The following is an 18,591-nucleotide window of genomic DNA, read 5'->3' on the forward strand; positions in this document are numbered from 1 at the left end:
TCACACCTCACAAATCAAAAAGCGGAAAGGGTTAGAAAGAGGACCAAGATTACAGAGGAACTGCAGCCAAGATGCAGATTACTGTGATGACCATCACTCTGGAGGTTGAACCCTGGGATACAACAGAAAATGTAAAGGCCAAGATCCAGGATAAGAAAGGAATTCCTGGGCTTCCCTGGTGGCGCAGTGGTTGACAGTCCGCCTGCCGATGCAGGGGACGCAGGTTCGTGCCCCGGTCTGGGAAGATCCCACATGCCGCGGAGCGGCTGGGCCCGTGAGCCATGGCCACTGAGCCTGCGCGTCCAGAGCCTGTGCTCCGCAACCGGAGAGGCCAGAACAGTGAGAGGCCCGCGTACCGCAAAAAATAAAACAATTAAATAAAGGAATTCCTCCTGATCAGCAAAGACTCCTTTGCTGGCCAGCAACTGCAAGATGGACTTTGCCTACAACATTCAAAGGAGTCCACTCTTCATCTGTGTGGAGACTTCGTGGTGGTGCTAAGAAAAGGAAGAAGTCTTACACCGCTCCCAAGAAGAGCAAGCATAAGAGAAAGAAGGCTAAGCTGGCTGTCCTAAAATAACATGAGGTGGATGAGAACGGTAAGATCAGCCACCTTCGCAGGGAGTGCCCTTCAGAGGAAGGCGGTGCTGGAGTTTCCACGGCCAGCCACTTTGACAGACGCTATTGTGGCAAATGTGATCTAATCTATTGTTTCAAGAAACCAGAAGACAAGTAATTGTATACTGATTAACAAAGGACACGAGCTAGTAAACTAAAAAAAAAAAATTTACACAAAAAGTTTTGGTGAGGAGTGTTCTAGATTAGGAATTGGGCTTGTTCTCTCCTTCCCCCCTCACTGGCCTTGTGCCCTGTCCACCTGAAAGCCCAATGGACATGAAATGTAAGGGGTTGTGATGACTGCTATTATAAATGACACGGGGGACTTCCCTGATGGTCCAGGTGTTGAGACTCCACGCTTCCACTGAAGGGGACACAGATTTGATTCCTGGTTGGAGAACCAGAATCCCACGTGCTGCGCAGTGCAGCCAAAAGAGTAAATAAATATATAAATGACACTATTCCTACCATACTAATAACCTTCAATGAGCCAGGAGCCCTAGAGTTCAACGAGTGAAGAGGACATTTAAAAAAACCCAAAGTGCCTTTAAGTGTTTCATTTTCTTAGTGTAGTTAGACATGACTCATTTCAACAAAGAGCTCACACAAAACAAGTATTTTTTCTTCCCTGGCACATCAGGCAAGCCTCAACTTTTAAAAATTTTATTTGCTGAAGTGGCCTCAGGAGAAAAAGGCGAGAAAAAAGAAGACCACAACTAAGGTTATAGACAAGGGAAAAGTTACTCACTAAAGCAAGAGTAACTTTCTTCAGGAGCTGTTCAAGATGACTGAAAAGATAATAAAAGGTTCCCCCGCTCATCCGGACATGCTGCCACAGGTTCAGCGACAGTGGTTTGCTTGTTTGTATGGACAGAAGTGATTCAGGGGAGAGGACTTTAAAAATACTCCTGCTTACCTAATGGAACTCAATGTTCAGAATGCTCATCTCGTTCCTTTATCCATCTCCTCTCCTGGTTCACTCACCACAAACAAGGGCTGAGATCACTTCCCCGGCAGAAGGAGGGAGGGAAGATACTACTACATACTAATAATTTTATATTTTTGCTTTTCACCGTGGCACATGTATTTGGCAATGATCTCTGCAAACTTCTAAAAGCATTATAAAACTACAGTAAGGTGAATAATCACCATCAATTAACTCACCAATCCTAATAATGAATGGTCTCCCTTGACACTCTCCTTATCACTGTTTTTTGTTTTTGTTTTATGCCATGCTGCATGGCATGTGGGATCTTAGTTCCCAGACCAGGGATGGAACCCGTTGCCCCTGCAGTGGAAGCACGGAGTCTTAACCACTGGACCGCCAGGGAAGGCCCTCCTTATCACTGATATTAAAAAATTTTACACCAAATTCAGAAACTCTCAAATCTAGTTTTCAGCAATTAACACGTTTAAGGACTTAGAGGGGGAGACCCTTACCATTTCAGGGTGTATAAATATATCCTGAAGGTGACTGTTTTCAAGCCTCTGGAAATTTTTCAGTCACATGCATACCCCATAACCATCATTTTTAATGGTGTCTTCAGGTCAGTTTCAGTCACACTCACCTTACTCACTCCTATCCGAGCACACCCATGCTGAAGCCTTCCACTGTCATCCCAAGAAGACCCCTCTCTTTTCTATGATTTAGCACATGTCATACACTGCGATGTTGGGATCCCCTTCCTCAAGGGAAGGTCTCTTACTTCCCCCTCACATCTGGCACAGGTGGGCCTCAATGTTGCGGAACAGTGAATAAGCATTGTGTCCCCACCTCTGAGACACTGATTCACGTCCATCACGCTTTTCGCAAACTTGGCGGCAGATTCACGTTGTCTCTGCAGCCTTCTCTGATGGACCTGTTCTACACCAACCCTTCTGCTACTACCATCACCATCAAGCAGTCCTTCCGGCAACAGATACTCACTGAGCCTCTATCACAAGCCAGGCACTGCTCTCAGGCTGGAAACGAAGCAATGGACCAAACAGATAAAACTCCCTGCGCCTGGAGCATACATTCTAATAGGGGAGAAGTGGGGTGCCCTGGAAATCTCACACTCAATTTGAACTTCATTACAATTTAGTTGTTTTGAGTCTATATCGAGTCAAGTGACTGTCTAGACTCCTGTCGGAGATCTTCTGCAAAGATGGGTACCAACAACTCCTCCTAAACCTGCAGACATAGGACTACTCTTCCTGTCAGGAGGTAGACTCTTATTTCCTCTCGACCTGAACCTGAGCTGCCCTGTGACTTGATCAGCAGAATCATCAGAAGTGACTGCTGTGCCAGTTCTGGGCCTGGGCCCTAAGAGGCCTGACAGCTCCCGCTGCCTGGGAAACCAGGTGCCATGTAAAGAAGCTCAGCCTATCCCGCCAGAGAGAAGGCCATGCGGAGAGAAGGCCCCGAGGATGAGAAGCGTGGCACTCCGGGTGACAGCCAGCGTGAGGCCGCAGACACCTGAGTGAGGCCACCTCAGACCTTCCAGCCACCAAGTGAACGCAGCCCCCTGAGTGAGCCCAGCAAACATCACTGGAGCAGAGATCACCCCCCATGATAAATTCCTGAACTTCCGCATCACGGCCAATGAAATGGTGGTTGTTTCAAGCCACTAAATTTGGAGGGCCGGGAGGGGGAGTTGTTGTTAGGCAGCAACAGCTTAGCCTTAACAAGACAGTGCTCTTAACCAGAGCCAGGGGTGGCATCTTCTGCATGTTTCTAAGCCTTCATTATGTCCATTATGGTTAGGCAAAAAGGAAACAACCAGTCAAAATCTGACGAGGGAATATTCATAAAACTAAATGAGGGATGGGATTCTGGGAAGATGCCGCAGTATCAAGCACCAGGAATCTATCTCCCACCTAGACAACAACTGCATTGGTAGAATCTGTCTCATCCAACCATTCTGGAACTTTGAAGGCTTGCAACTTCCACGGGAAGACTTAGATGGTAAATTGTGGTGAACGTCAGTCAATTTGGGCTCTTAGCACAGTAGGAGCTACCCGTCCTCCATCCCCAGCCCCTTGGCAGACAACTGTGCATGTTTTCCTGGAACCACTGCCCACAGCTGTGGGAGCTAGGGTGGGCAAAAAGGACCCTGTCCTCCAAATATCGGCATCTCTGCTCTGAGTGCTGATGGCTGCTTCTGATCACAGAGCGCAGACAAGAAGGTGGGCGGCCACTGTCACTGTGCCTCCCTGACCCTATTGCAGCCCCTTCCCTCTGGCTGAAATGACTTCCAGGGGGATTAAAAGGCCAGACCCCTTCTCCCCCTTCATATTTCACTTTTTCACCTTTTGGAGCCATACTTTAAAGACTAGGACATTTAAAAACAACTGCATATATGGAGAAAATTAGAAAGTGACTGTGTACGCCCAGCGAAAGGCTCAGAAAAGACCTGGGAAGACCTTCAGCTTACATCTCAGACTGATCCTCAGCAAAGAGACCGTCTACAACAATCAAAAACAAAAAACAAACAAAAAGAAAAACAAGCAAACCTTAGGGAAGGGGGAAATCTGATTTCCAGAGTTACCACATTACTAAATTCAAAAGTCCAGTAAAATAAAATAAATCACAAGGCATACAAAGGAACAGCAAAGTATGGCTCACTCAAAGGAAAAGAAAAAATATCAGAACTTCCCTGGTGGTCCAGTGGTAAAGAATCCGCCTTTCAACGCAGGGGACACAGGTGCGATCCCTGGTCGGGGAACTAAGATCCCACATGCTGTGGGGCAACTATGCCCACACACCACAACTACTGAGCTCACAGCCCTCAACTAGAGCCCATGTGCCACAAACTACAGAGCCCACGTGCTCTGGAGCCCACGTGCCACAACTAGATTACAGAAAACCTACATGCCACAATTAGAGAGAAGCCCACGCGCCACAACGAAAGGTCCCACGCGCCGCAATGAAAGGTCCCACGGGCCGCAACGAAAGGTCCCACACAGCCAAATAAATAAAAGAAAAAAATCAACAGATGCTGTCTCTGAAAAACACATAATGGCTGATACACTAGACAAAGACTTCAAAGTAACTGTCCTAAAGACGCCCAACAGACTAAAGGGAGATATGGAAAACGTCAAGAAAACAATGTGTGAACAAAATGGAAATATCAATAAAGAGATAGAAAACTTAGAAAGAACCAAAAGGAAATTCTGGAGCTGAAGAGTATTGATACATAGCTGAAATGAAAAATTCATTAGAAGGATTCAAAGGTGGATTTCAGCAGACAGAAGACTCAGCGAACTTGAAGATAGGACAATGGAAATTACTGAGTCTGAAGAAAAAAAGAATGGAAGAAAAGCCAATAGAGACTAAGGGACCCATGGGACATGATTTAGAAGACCAACATAAGCATAGTGGGAGTCACAGAAGGAAAAGAGAGAGAGAAAAGGGCAGAGAGAATATTTGAAGAAATAATGGCTGAAAATGTCCCAAATTTAATAAAATACATGAATATAAACATCCAAGGAGCTCAGTAAACTCCAAGTAAGAAGAACTCAGAGACCCACACCAAGACACATTATAATCAAACTTTCAAAAGACAAAGAGAATCTTGAAAGCACAATAGAAGTGACTCATCACATACAAGGGATCCTCAGTAAGATTATCAGACTTCTTGTCAGCAACTTCAGAGGCCATAAGACAATAGGTCGATATAGTCAAATGCTAGAAGAAAAGACTATCAAACGAGAATCCTATATCTGGCAAAACTGTTAAGAGTGAGGGAGAAATCAAGACTTTCCCAGATAAACAAAAGTTGAGGAGTATGTGGCCACTGGACCTGCCCTACAAAAAATGCTCACGGGGGTCCTGCAGGGTGAAATGAAAGGACACTAGACAGTATTTTGAAGCCTATAGAGAAATACAGATCTCAGTAAAGGTGAGTACATTGGCAATTGCAGAAGCTAGTATTATTGTAACAGTGGTTTGTAACTATACTTTTTCTACATGACTTAAGAGACCAATACATTTAAAGAAAAAAAAAAAACTATCAGTGTAAAAGCTAGTATTACTGTAACTTAGGTTTCTCACTCCAAATCTTGTTTTCTACATAATTTGAGAAAGAATCATAACTTTGAATTTATAATTTTAAAGAATCGTAACTTTGTTTTTGAGTGTACTATGTATAAAGATGTTAATTATCTGACATCACCAACCAAAAGGGGTGGGGGAACAAAGCTGTAAAGACTCACATTACTGAAATCAGAAATGAAAGTGGGGACATTAGCACTGGTTCTACAGATATAAAAAGGATAGGAGTAGGGCTTCCCTGGTGGCGCAGCGGTTGAGAGTCCGCCTGCTGATGCAGGGGGCGCGGTTTCGTGCCCCGGTCCAGGAGGATCCCACATGCCGCGGAGTGGCTGGGCCCGTGAGCCATGGCCGCTGGGCCTGTGCGTCCAGAGACTGTGCTCCACAGTGGGAGAGGCCACAGCGGTGAGAGGCCAGCGTACCGCAAAAAAAAAAAAAAAAAAAAAAAGGAGTACTGTGAACAATTGGATGCCAACAAATCATAACTAGATGAAATGGACAAATTCCTAGAGTCACAAAATCTACCGAGATTAAATCATGAAGAACTAGAAAATCTGACTATTCTTATAATTAATAAGGAGATTGAATCAGTAATCAAAAGTCTTCCAACAAAGAAAAGCCCTGGACCTGATGGCTTGACTGATGAATTCTACCAAACATTTAAAGAACTAACACCAATTCTTCTCTAATTTTTCCAGAAGACTGAAGAGGAGGGGATACTTCCAAACTCATTCTGTGAGGCCAGCATTACCTCGATACCAAATCTGGTCAGAGACACAACAAGAAAACTACAGACCAATATCCCTTGTGAACAGTGATGCCAAAACCTTCAACAAAATGCAGCAAACAGAAGTCAGCAGCATATTAAAAGGATTAAACACCATAGCCAAGTGAGAAATGCAAGCATGGTTCAACAGACTTAACAACAACAACAAAAAAAAGTAATATGCCATTATCAACAGAATGAAGGAAAAAATTCCACACGATCCCTCAAAAGATGTAGAAAAAGAATCTGATAGAATAACACCCTTTTATGATAAGAACACTCAAACTAGGAATAGAAGGAAACTACCTCAACATAATAAAAGCCATATGTGAAAAACTCACAAGAAACATCATACCCAATGGTCCAAGACTGAAAGCATTTCCTCTAAGATCAGGACCAAGGCAAGGATACCCACTTTCAGCATTTCTACTCAATACAGTACCGGAAGTTCTACCCAGAGCAGTTAGGCTAGAAAAAGAAAGGCAACCAAATTGGAAAGGAAGAAGTAAAATTCTCTATTTGCAGATGATATGATCTTATATGTAAGAAAACCCTAGAGATTCCACACACCAAAAAAACTTAAAACTAACAAATTCAGTAAAGTAGCAAAATATAAAGCCAATGCAGAAAAATCAGTTGCATTTCTATATACAATGAACAATTTGAAAAGGAAACTACAAAAACAATTCTGTTCACAAAAACAATTCTATTCACAATAGTATAAAAAAGAATAAGGAATTAATTTAACCACGAAGGAAAAAGATTGTACAATTACAAACACTGACAAAAGAAATTAAGGACATAAATAGAAACATCCCATGTTCATTAATTGGAAATCTTAATACTGTTAAGATGTCCATACTACCCAAAGCTACTACAGATTCAATGCAATTCCCACCAAAATCCCAATCATGTTTTTGGCAGATATAGGAAAAAAAAAATCCTAAAATTCATATGGAATCTCAAAATGTCCCCAAGTAGCCAAAGCAATCTTAAAAAAGAACAAAACTTGAGGATATACTTCCTGAGTTCAAAACTTACCACAAAGCTACAGTAATAAACCCAGTGTGGTATTAGTGAACAGACAGACATATACACAAATGCAATCTACTAGAGAGCCCAGAAATGAACCCTTGCAATATGGACAAATGATTTTTTACAAGGGTGCCAAACCTTCAATGGGGAAAGGATATTATTTTCAACAAACAGTCCTGGGAAAACTGGATATCCACATGCAAGAGAATGAAGTTGGATCCTTATCTAACACCACATACAAAAATTAACTCAAAAAATGGATCTAGAACCTAAATAAGCCCTACAAGTATAAAACTCTTAGAAGAAAATATAGGACAAAAGCTTCACAACATTAGATTTGGCAATAATTTCTTAGATATGACACCAGTGGCATAGGAAATGAGAAAAAAAGACAAATAGGACTTTAAGAAAACTAAAACTGATGTACATCAGAAGATAATAATCAACAGAGTAAAAAGGCAACCCACAGTATGGGAGAAAATATTTACAAGTAGTTTATCTAATAAAGGAATAGTATCCAGCATATAACTCCCAAAACTCAAACAATAAAACAACCCATTTAAAAATGGGCAAAGAACTTAAATGGATATTTCTCCAAAGAAGATATACAAATGGCCATGAAGTACACGAAAAGGTGCACAACATCACTAGTCATTAGGTAAAAGCAAATCAAAACTACCATGAGATACCACCTCATACCCATTAGGATGGCTACTATCAAAAAAACAGAAAATGATAAGTGTTGACAAGGATGTGGAACCCTTGTGAACTGTTGGTGGAAATGTAAAATGGTACAGCCACTGTAGAAAACAGTATGGTAGTTCCTCCAAAAATTAAAAATAGAATCACCATATGATCCAGCAATTCTACTTCTGGGTCTATTCTAAAAAGAAAAGCTGAAAGGAGGGTGTGGGGGAATTATCTGTACTCCCATGTTTATAGCGGCATCATTCACAATAGCTAAAACATAGAAGCAACCCATGTGTCCATGGACTGAAAAATAAACAAAATGTGGTATATACACATAATGGAATATTATGAAGTCTCAAAAGGGAAGGAAATTCTGTAATATGTTGCAACATGGATAAATCTTGAGGATGTTATGCTAATTAAGCCAACCACAAAAAGGCAAAAACTGTCTGATTCCTCTTATATGAGGTACTTAGGATAGACAAAAAAATCATGAAGAAAGAAGGTAGAATGGTGGCTGCCAGGGGCTGTGGGTAGGGGGAAATGGGAGTTACTGTTTAATGGGTATAGAGTTGCAGTTTTATAAGATGAAAAGAATTATGGAGATAGAAGGTCATGGTTACACAACAATGTGAATATATCTAATACCACTGAACTGTGCACTTAAAGATAGTTAAGATGGTAAATTTTATGTGTTTTAACACAATAAAAAATTTCTTTAAAAACCTAAATGGGATACCTATAAGCATAGAAGAGACCTAGAGCATTTTCTTTCTTGGACAGAGGACCCAAATCATTTTTTGACTGTGTATTCTATTAGTTAAATGTTGGCCACACCTCCTCCAATATACTGTATCTATTTATAAGTTATACACAAATATTACTATATTAATACATTATGTACATCATGAAATACCTTCAAAAATAAATTCAAGAATAATCAGTATAAATGTGTTTCTATAAAGCTATTTGTGTTTTTGTGGGTTTTTTGCGAGCTATTTATGTTTGAATAGACACGCGAGTCCTACTACATCCTAGTGGTTGGCTGTGCATGCAACTTACCTTGGGGACGACTGCCTTAGAGTAAACCAGTTTCTATGTTATTCTCGAATTCCTCCTTCCTCCTTCCATCTCTCTCCCCTTGGCCTCTGTACTCTAAACTATTCCAGTTTTCTTCCTCTCAGTGTTTTCCTTCAGTAGTTCCACTTCCTGCTTCCACCTTTTAAATATGGGCTTTGAGGTATGGCCTTCTGCTCTTCCAAGTACATCCTCCCTTGGCAATTTCATCTTGCTCAGTGACTAACCACTGCCAGAAGTCTTCTCAGCTTGTTCTCTCTCTGCATTAGTCTATAACCACTGAACATTTACATCGGAGTCAAAAATCTCACCACTGGTGTATCATCTAGCCCACCCCACCCACACTGTCAGTGCCCACACAAAACCCTCCAACTGTTTATCTAGCTTCTGCTGAATCACACCTAGTAAAGTAACTACACATCTAGGAACAATACAGAGCATTTTCTAACAGCTCTACTTATTAGAAATTCTACTAATATTAAGCTGAAACTGACTTCCCTGTAATTTCCATATTGGTTCTAGTTTTGGCTTCTGAGGTCTCACTACCCACACTCAAATCTAAATCAAATGCACTATCTTTGTAATCTTTGAGTTTCAGTGGCAAGACATGACGACCTTCTCCAAGTAAAATAGGGCAGGTGAATATCAAAGCTAATTTGCACCCTATAAACCAAAACAGGCAATGAATACTACAGGTAAATCAGGGCAAGCACAGAACAATGTCCAGGACTAAGACATAGTCTAGCAGATATAAGAAACTGTGGATCTCTAAGGTGATGGATGATACCAAGTCTGAGGTCTCTCTTCAGTTGATGGGGCGCGTTCATTCTGGTTAGGGAACTAGACAAGTCCTCCATGCTCCCAATCCTACTTTTACGATGGTCCCTTGATGACATGTTGTGAACTGAATACACGCTAGCTTAAAAAGCTATTCCATCTATACTCCAATAAAGATATTAAAAAAAAAAGAAAGCTTTTCCATCAACCTGATCTAGCAATTTAAAAGCAAAACAAAAACATACTCTCTGTTGTAGAATAAGCCCTCAAGGGCTTACTTAAACACGAGGAGTTTCTGGGTACTCATGACTTGGTCATGTTGTTGGACGAGTTGATGGCTAGAAGGAATATGACTAAGAGCTGACAGTAAAAACCCAAGGAAGAATCCGAAATAGTGCAGGGTGACATGTCTGCCAGGAATATACCTAGAGAATACCAAAGAGAACACAAATGAGACTGTGCCCTTCTGGTCTGTTTAGGGCCATTCACTTGGAAGCAAGGGACCAGAAAGACTTCCCATATCTAGCCCTGAGGATGAGGAACTTGGTAGTAAAAGAAGCTTTGAGAGCTCTAAGGCTTCCCTGGTGGTGCAGTGGTTAAGAATCAGCCTGCCAATGCAGGGGACACGGGTTTGAGCCCTGGTCCAGAAAGATCCCATATGCCACAGAGCAACTAAGCCCACGCACCACAACTACTGAGTCTGCGCGCTAGAGCCTGCGAGCCACAACTACTGAGCCCGTGTGCCACAACTACTGAAGCCTGTGCACCTAGAGCCCGTGCTCTGCAACAAGAGAAGCCACTGCAATGAGAAGCCTGCGCACCGCAACAAAGAGTAGCCCCTGCTCACCGCAACTAGAGAAAGCCCGCACGCAGCAACGGAGACCCAACACAGCCAAAAATAAATAAATAAATATTTTTTAAAAAGCTTTGAGAGCTCTCAATGATGTTTTAAAAAGACTTGGCTGTATCAGACAAAATATGTAGATACAGAAGAGGAGTCCTAATTAAGTTAAACATGAGGGTGAGGAGAAGAAAAACATGTTTCAGATAGAAGAAAAAAAACTATTCAAATTCTTCTGAGGAAAAAACAGACAAAACAGCAATTTAGAATTCTCAAGGTCTGCCAAGGTTTCCTGCACAAAGCAAGAATTTTGTCCACTTGCTGCAGAAAAGAAAGATCTTTCTTTCATATTTCTTACATGTTAGAAAATATTAGTAAAATTTAGTCTTTCAGCCCCTAACAGCGACTAAAATGTAATCACACAATTATATTTAAGTTATATTCTGAGCTTGGACTGTCAATGAAATATCTTGTTCTAGAGAGAATATTTCCTAAGCTTTTTACACATACTTCTTTAAAATCACTAATCGCATCAAAATTTTTTTCCTGCAACAACCTCGTACACAGAGAGACTTGGAGCCATTGCTATAGCTTAAAATATTGGAATTCCCTTAATAGTTACTGGGAACTATGATAGTAGAAATTATTTTTATTAGTGTTTCTCTGAAATCTATTCATTTACAGCACCTTCTATAGTCATCCTACTCTTCAGCTTTCTTAAAATGGCCATTAAATAGCCTTGGCTATTCCACTAATTGTATAAGCATGAAAGTTTTCTAATCTCTCTGGTCTTCATTCTTTATCCACAAGGTACAGTCATTTATTCACTCATTCAACAAATATTTACTGACAACTACTGCCAGCCAACGGCAGTCTCATAAAACTTACAATCCAAGTGCTATATAAAATGAAAAGGCTAGACTAAGATGTTATTGTCCCTTTAAGACCTAAAATTTCATGATATAAAAGATCACCTATATTTACCACTTAATTGGATCAAAAAAGCAGAAGACAGGAACTTCCCTAGTGGTCCAGTGGCTAAGACTCTGCACTCCCAATGCAGGGGGCCCGGGTTTAATCCCTCATCAGGGAACTAGATCCCACATGCCGCAACTAAGAGTTTGCATGCCGCAACTAAAAAGATTCCGCATGCCACAACCAAGACCCAGCACAGCCAATGAATATTAAAAAAAAAAAAGTTCCTAAAGGACTATTACTAAAAAAAAAGGACAAAAACTTGTCATTAAGAAATATAAATATTTAGACCACACACAAGCAAGGTCTGCTTCAGTCTGGGGAGCAAATTTCTAGCTCTATCACAAGTTCCTGTCCAAACAAAGTCAATGCCTGTAATGACCAAACAATGGGTCACAAATATGTGAATCTCTTTCCAAATTATGAAAAGGCTGAAATGATTAAATATAACATTATAGATCGGTAATTTAAACCTACATAAGCTCATATTTAGAAACAGTTTTTTTATAGTTAGTTTTTTAGTTCATTTATAGAAGGCTTTCTATAACTTAGGTTAGTTTACTTAATGTTAATTTTTCATTCTTTCAAAACTTCATGCTGCAGAAGTTTACTGAATGCAATACCAATCACAAAACTGTACTGCAACTCAGTCACCAAGTTTAAAAACATGTTCTTCAAACACTCGTCTGAAATAACAGTGAAAGTACTGTCATCTAATTCAGAACAATAAACATTCATATTTACCAGTAGGAACACTCTCGTTTCCAGCTGCTTACAAGTCCCAGAGTCATAACTAATACACTGATGAAAACAATTACTAGTATCCGAAGGCCCTAAAGCCACAAACAACATACTACTAATCAAAGCTTTACAGCCTTGATTACACAGGGGAATGTGGTGAGGCCAGCAAAAAGCCCAAAGGGAAGCCAGCTTATCTCTCCCGCAAATTAGTAATGTTTTTCCTCTCTTTTCTGCCAAATCCTTGAAGGAGGAACACACTTCACATACAATTCAATAAAAAGAACCCTAAAAAATATTTCATATTCCTGAGATTTAATCATTCATTTATCTGACATTTACTATACACTTCACTATTGCAGGATCCAGGCTAACCCTATGATAGATATGGTCCCCATCTTCCCTGAAGGTTAAGGTCTAGTGGGATAGACCAATATGAAACAAATAATCAGTGTGATAAATACTGTGAAAGAACAATAACAATGTTAAAAGACTTAGAGGAGAATCTTACATAATATAGAAAGGGAAAAAACACACACGCACACACACACACCCCGGAGAAAGTGACATTTAATCAGACAGCTGAAGGAAGTTACTCATCTTAATTTTTTCTCTGCACATTTGCACAGATATTTGTTTTTGGTCAAATAAGTTGCATATTTAAAAACACCCCATTTTAGAACTAAGCAGCAGTGTGCTGGAGTGGGCCAGTACTAGCTCCTAAGAACTGATTGTTAAATTTTCACAAATTGCACAATTTGTTTATTAAATACAGTCATCCTTGAAATTGGCCATGGTGGGACTATTTATACCATGGGAACTGGCAAATGCTACAAATCAGGGCTTTTCTTTTTGGAAAACCCATTCACCAGCACACCACTGCTTGTAAAACTCTCCTTCTTAATAACTCCTCTTGGCTTCTGCCTCATTCCTGGGACAATCAAGGCAGACAAGGGATAAAGTGAAATTGTCATACTCCTAGCAAAAGCCCCACATATCAGTGATTTCTCAGGACAAGGAGAGGTCTCTGCAGTTGCAACCAGAAAGACAGCTACTGACAGATGACCTTTAAATTTCCCTAGTGTTGTAATTTCAGGTTTTGCTTTCAATGTATACTGTTTCCTTGTTTCTTCAAATAGTTGTTTACATTTTAAAACTATAATAAAGTATATGTTGGTAAATCAGAAAAAAAAACGGTCAGCAGGTATATTTAAAATACAAGAAAAGCACGTAAGCATTTTTGTTTGCCCTCTGCCATCACCAGGTGAAGACCACACCTTAGCTAGACTGGCGGACCCCAAGGAGGATGAGATACCTGAAACAGAGCTAGGTCACCCCAGTCGTCCCAGCCAAGACCACCGAAGACCAGCTGAAAGCCAGACAACTCCCAAAGTCAGCAGAGCACCCCAGAAATGTGAAGAATACTTATTGTGAGCAACTAAGGCTTCTCAGTTATCTGCTATGCAGCATTACTATGGCAACAGATAACTGATATACAAGACCTTAAAAAATTACTCTTCCTACTAAGAAAGACTCTGAGTTGGGATCCAGAAGTGAAGGATTTAAACATAGGAAAAAAGATAAAGAGAATTTTTAGGTTAGTTTGTGAAGGGAAGATTCAGAGCAACAGGCTGTACAGTTCTATAGTTCCTGCTGGCAATTCTAGGACAGATGCCTCCAGAACAACCTAAAGAACTGATACATGACCCCATGTGTTTTAGAATTCTGGCAACGAGCATGGGCTAATAAGCTAGTGATGTGAAGAAGAGTAAGCAAACAAAAAAATAAGAATTATGGAAAATTCCAGGGAAAAAAACTATAAGATGTGATAATACATTATCTGGCTCACAGTGAACAATTTTCACATGTTCATAATAATGTACACACTAAACATTAGTTTGATATGAGAAGTTAGGGAATGCTTCCCTGAGAAAGTGGCATCTGAAGCCAACTGAAAGCACGTCTTTAAATTTTGGATAATTATACTGGGAGGATAGCGAGAAAGATGTTTGTGTATTAGAAGGAGGAAGGAAGTTTAGGAAAAGCAGATCCTTATCTTCCAGTGTAGGAAGCCTTTAAAGAAGATCTAAAACTGAAATTTTAAAAAAAAAAGCAATTTAACCACAAATTTTGAAAATATCAAATTTAATAGCATAAGAAACAGCTAAGCATTGAAAGTACTCAACTTTTGGGACTTCCCTGGTGGCGAAGTGGTTAAGAATCCGCCTGCCAATGCAGGGGATACGGGTTCGAGCCCTGGCCTGGGAAGATCCCACATGCTGTGGAGCAACTAACCCCATGCGCCACAACTACTGAGCCTGTGCTCTGGAGTCCGTGCTCCGCAACAAGAGAAGCCACCAAAATGAGAAGCCCGTGCACTGCAAGGAAGAGTAGCCCCCACTCGCCACAACTAGAGAAAGCCCACGTACAGCAACAAAGACCCAACACAGCCAAAAATAAATAAGATAAAAACTAACTTTTTTTAAATGCTGTGAGTTCAGAACACAATGATTAAAGAAATTTTTATTTAAAAAAAAGTTGAAAGTAGTAAACTTTGAGGAGTGGGAACTGGGAGGAGACAGTGGGCTGCTATATATTTTTTTTAATTTATTTATTTATTTTTGGCTGTGTTGGGTCTTCATTTCTGTGCAAGGGCTTTCTCTAGTTGTGGCGAGCGGGGGCCACTCTTCACCGCAGTGCGCAGGACTCTCACTGTCGCGGCCTCTCCCGTTGCGGAGCACAGGCTCCAGATGCGCAGGCTCAGTAGTTGTGGCTCACAGGCCTAGTTGCTCCGCGGCACGTGGGACCTTCCCAGGCCAGGGATCGAACCCATGTCCCCTGCATTGGCAGGCGGATTCTCAACCACCGCGCCACCAGGGAAGCCCGAGGGCTGCTATTTTTAATCATAAGCCCAGGGTCTTTTAAAGCTCTTATATTAATAAAAATTAAATTTTTTAATCAATTTTTAACCTCATTTGCCTTACTTCCATTCTCCCCAAATTTCTATTTCTAGACACCTTATGTCTATTACAACTAGAATTATTTCCTGAATTCATTTATTCATTCAACTATTTATTGGACAGCTACTAATATCCACTGTTTTTGATAAGCAATTAAAAAACTAAGTCTCTAGTGGGGACACACATAATATTTTAGATATATTAAACATATAGATAGGGACTTCCCTGGTGGTCCAGTGGTTAAGAATTTGCCTTCCAATGCAGGTGTTGTGGGTTCAATCCCCAGTTGGGGAGCTAAGATCCCACATGCCTCAGGGCCAAAAAATCCAAAAAACATAAAACAGAAGCAATATTGTAACAAATTCAATAAAGACTTTAAAAATGGTCCACATCAAAAAATATATAAATATAGATAGGCCAGGAAGTGGTAAGAGGAAAAGTAATGCAAAGTAAACAAATGGGTAGGAAGGGTTATTTATATACGTTGGTGGTATTTAGGCAGACATCTGAAGTTAATAAGGGAGCAGGCCATGCAGATGTGTCAGAAGGACAAAGGAGATGGAGATAGTAGCTAATGCAATGGTCCTAAGATGTAACTGTCCTCAGCACGTTCAAAGACAAGTTGGTAAACCAGCTATATAGGGCCTTATGTGCCATTGTAAGTACGGTAGCTATTATCCTGAGTGAGCTAATAAACCATTGATGGGTTTTCAAATGAGAAGTAATAGGAGTTAACTTTTATTTTTTAAAAGATCACTTGCTGGGCTTCCCTGGTGGCGCAGTGGTTGAGAATCTGCCTGTCAATGCAAGGGGCATGGGTTCGAGCCCTGGTCCGGGAAGATCTCACATGCCGTGGAGCAACTAAGCCTGTGCATCACAACTACTGAAGCACGCGCGCCTAGAGCCCGTGCTCGGCAACAAGAGAAGCCACCGCAATGACAAGCCTGTGCACTGCAACGAAGACTAGCCCCCGCTCACCGCAACTAGAGAAAAGCCCAGGTGCAGCAACGAAGACCCAATGCAGCCAAAAATAAAATAATTAAAAAAGAAAAAGATCACTTGCTGATGTACAATCACTAGCAAAAAAATTGGCGACATATACTAAGGCCGAGGCTAGTACATATTGAACCAGAAATCCCACTCTGGGGTATACACCCAACATAAATATATACATAGATTTCCCCAAAGCCACATACTAGAACATTCATAGCAGCATGATTCATAATAGCCAAACACTGGGAACTACCTGAATGCCCATCAACAGTAGAATGGATAAATTGGGGTATATTAACACAATGGAATAGTTCACAGCAATGAAGAAACCAAATTTCATGCACCATCATGGATGACTCTCACACACATAATGTTGCATAAAAGAAGCCAGACTCAAAAATTATACATCGTATGATGTCATTTACATAAACAACAGATAAGACTAACCTATGCTCTTAGAAGTCAAGACAGGGGTCATCCTTGAGGGATCACTGACTGCAAGGGAATGTGAGGAGCTGCTGGTCATGTGCTGCTTCTTGCTCTGGGTGCTGGACTTCGAGGTGTGATCAGCTTGTGAAAACCCACTGCAAACCCCTAACGTGTGCACTTTTCTGTGTGTATATCAATGTCAGTAAAGTTCTTTTCAAAAGATGAATCCGACTGCTGTGTGGAAAATGGATTCTAAGGAGGCAAAGAAGAAATAACAAGGAGAGCAGTTAGGAAGCTAGGGTAATGCTCCAGTATAAGATGATAGTGGCTCAGGTGGGAGAGGTAGAGATGGTGTCGAGTGGCCACATGCTGGAATACTCTGAAGCTTAAGTCAACATGATTTCCTGACAGACTCTACGGAACAGTGAAAGCAGCAAGGACAACACTTAGATTTTACCTTGACAACTGGAAAACAGAAGTGTCTTAACCGAAGCGGAGAAGACTACAGAAAGTGTAGACCTGAAGAGCATGGGGGGGGGGGTGTCTATTTGTGAGCATCTTATTTTTGTGAAGGGTCCAAGTAGAGCTGTTAAACCTGTAATTGGATGTATAAATGTATAAATCTAGAGATCAAGAAAATCTGGGCTGGAAAATAAATTTGGGAGTTGTTAGCACAAGCACATAGTTTTAAAACCAAGGGACTGCCTACCTCGGCCAAGTGATCAAGGTTAACATCAACACGCAGTATAAGTCATGTTGACGGTATGTACCCTTGATATGAAGTGATGATACGAGGTGATGAGAGTGACACTTTGTGGCTTCCTCCCCAAACCCCCAACTCCCAACAAACCCTTCTACAAAATACCTGACCAGTACTCCTTAAAACTGTCAAGATCCTCAAAAACAAGGAAAATGTGAGAACTGGGGATTCTGCCTATTAGCTTCATTCCTCCCATCACCTATTTTCTCACTTCTTCCTTCTTACCTTCACACTGCCTCTGACCTTGCTTCCACTCAGTCGGCTCCCTCTAGGGCAGCACTGTCCAACAGAAGTTTAAGTGAGGATGAAAAGAAATACTCTACACCTGGGCTGACTAATACAGTAGCCCCAAGGCCCATGTGGCGACTGAGCACTTGCCATGTGTCTATTGTGACTGAGTAACTGAATTTTTAGTTTTATGTAATTTTAATTAAACTTAAATAGGCATACATGGCTACTGGTTACTATTTGGACAGCACAGATCTGAGTTCAGGGTCTCTTATTTGATCCTTTCTTTTCCTGACCCTTTACCCTTTATAAGCCATGATACTTCTGACTCTCCGTGATTATCTTGGTCCTAGAACCACTTTAAACAACATCTGGGAGGTCCAAGAGGGAGGCGATATGTATATACATGCAGCTGATTCACTTTGTTGTACAGCAGAAACTAACAACATTGTAAAGCAATTATACTCCAATAAAAAATATCTGGGGTATAATAAGTCATGGGAATGTAATATACAGCATAGGGAATATAGTCAGCAATAGTGTAATAACTGGTGACAGACAATAACTAGAATTATTCTGGTGATTATTTTGTAATGTATAAAAATATTAAATCAAAAAAATATATCAAATCACTATGTTGGGGCTTCCCTGGTGGCGCAGTGGTTCAGAGTC

At 40.9% G+C, this 18,591-nt stretch overlaps 1 protein-coding gene and 1 pseudogene across 2 annotated transcripts in view; one reads left to right on the forward strand and one right to left on the reverse strand.

The window, feature by feature from the left end:
- Positions 1-18,591, reverse strand: part of CNNM2 (cyclin and CBS domain divalent metal cation transport mediator 2) — a 139,778-nt gene that overhangs the window by 79,435 nt on the left and 41,752 nt on the right. The window lies entirely within an intron of this gene.
- LOC132439310 (ubiquitin-ribosomal protein eS31 fusion protein-like) lies at positions 72-760 on the forward strand (annotated as a pseudogene).

Source organism: Delphinus delphis, chromosome 16 (genome assembly GCF_949987515.2).
Source record: "Delphinus delphis chromosome 16, mDelDel1.2, whole genome shotgun sequence".
Lineage (NCBI taxonomy): Eukaryota > Metazoa > Chordata > Mammalia > Artiodactyla > Delphinidae > Delphinus > Delphinus delphis.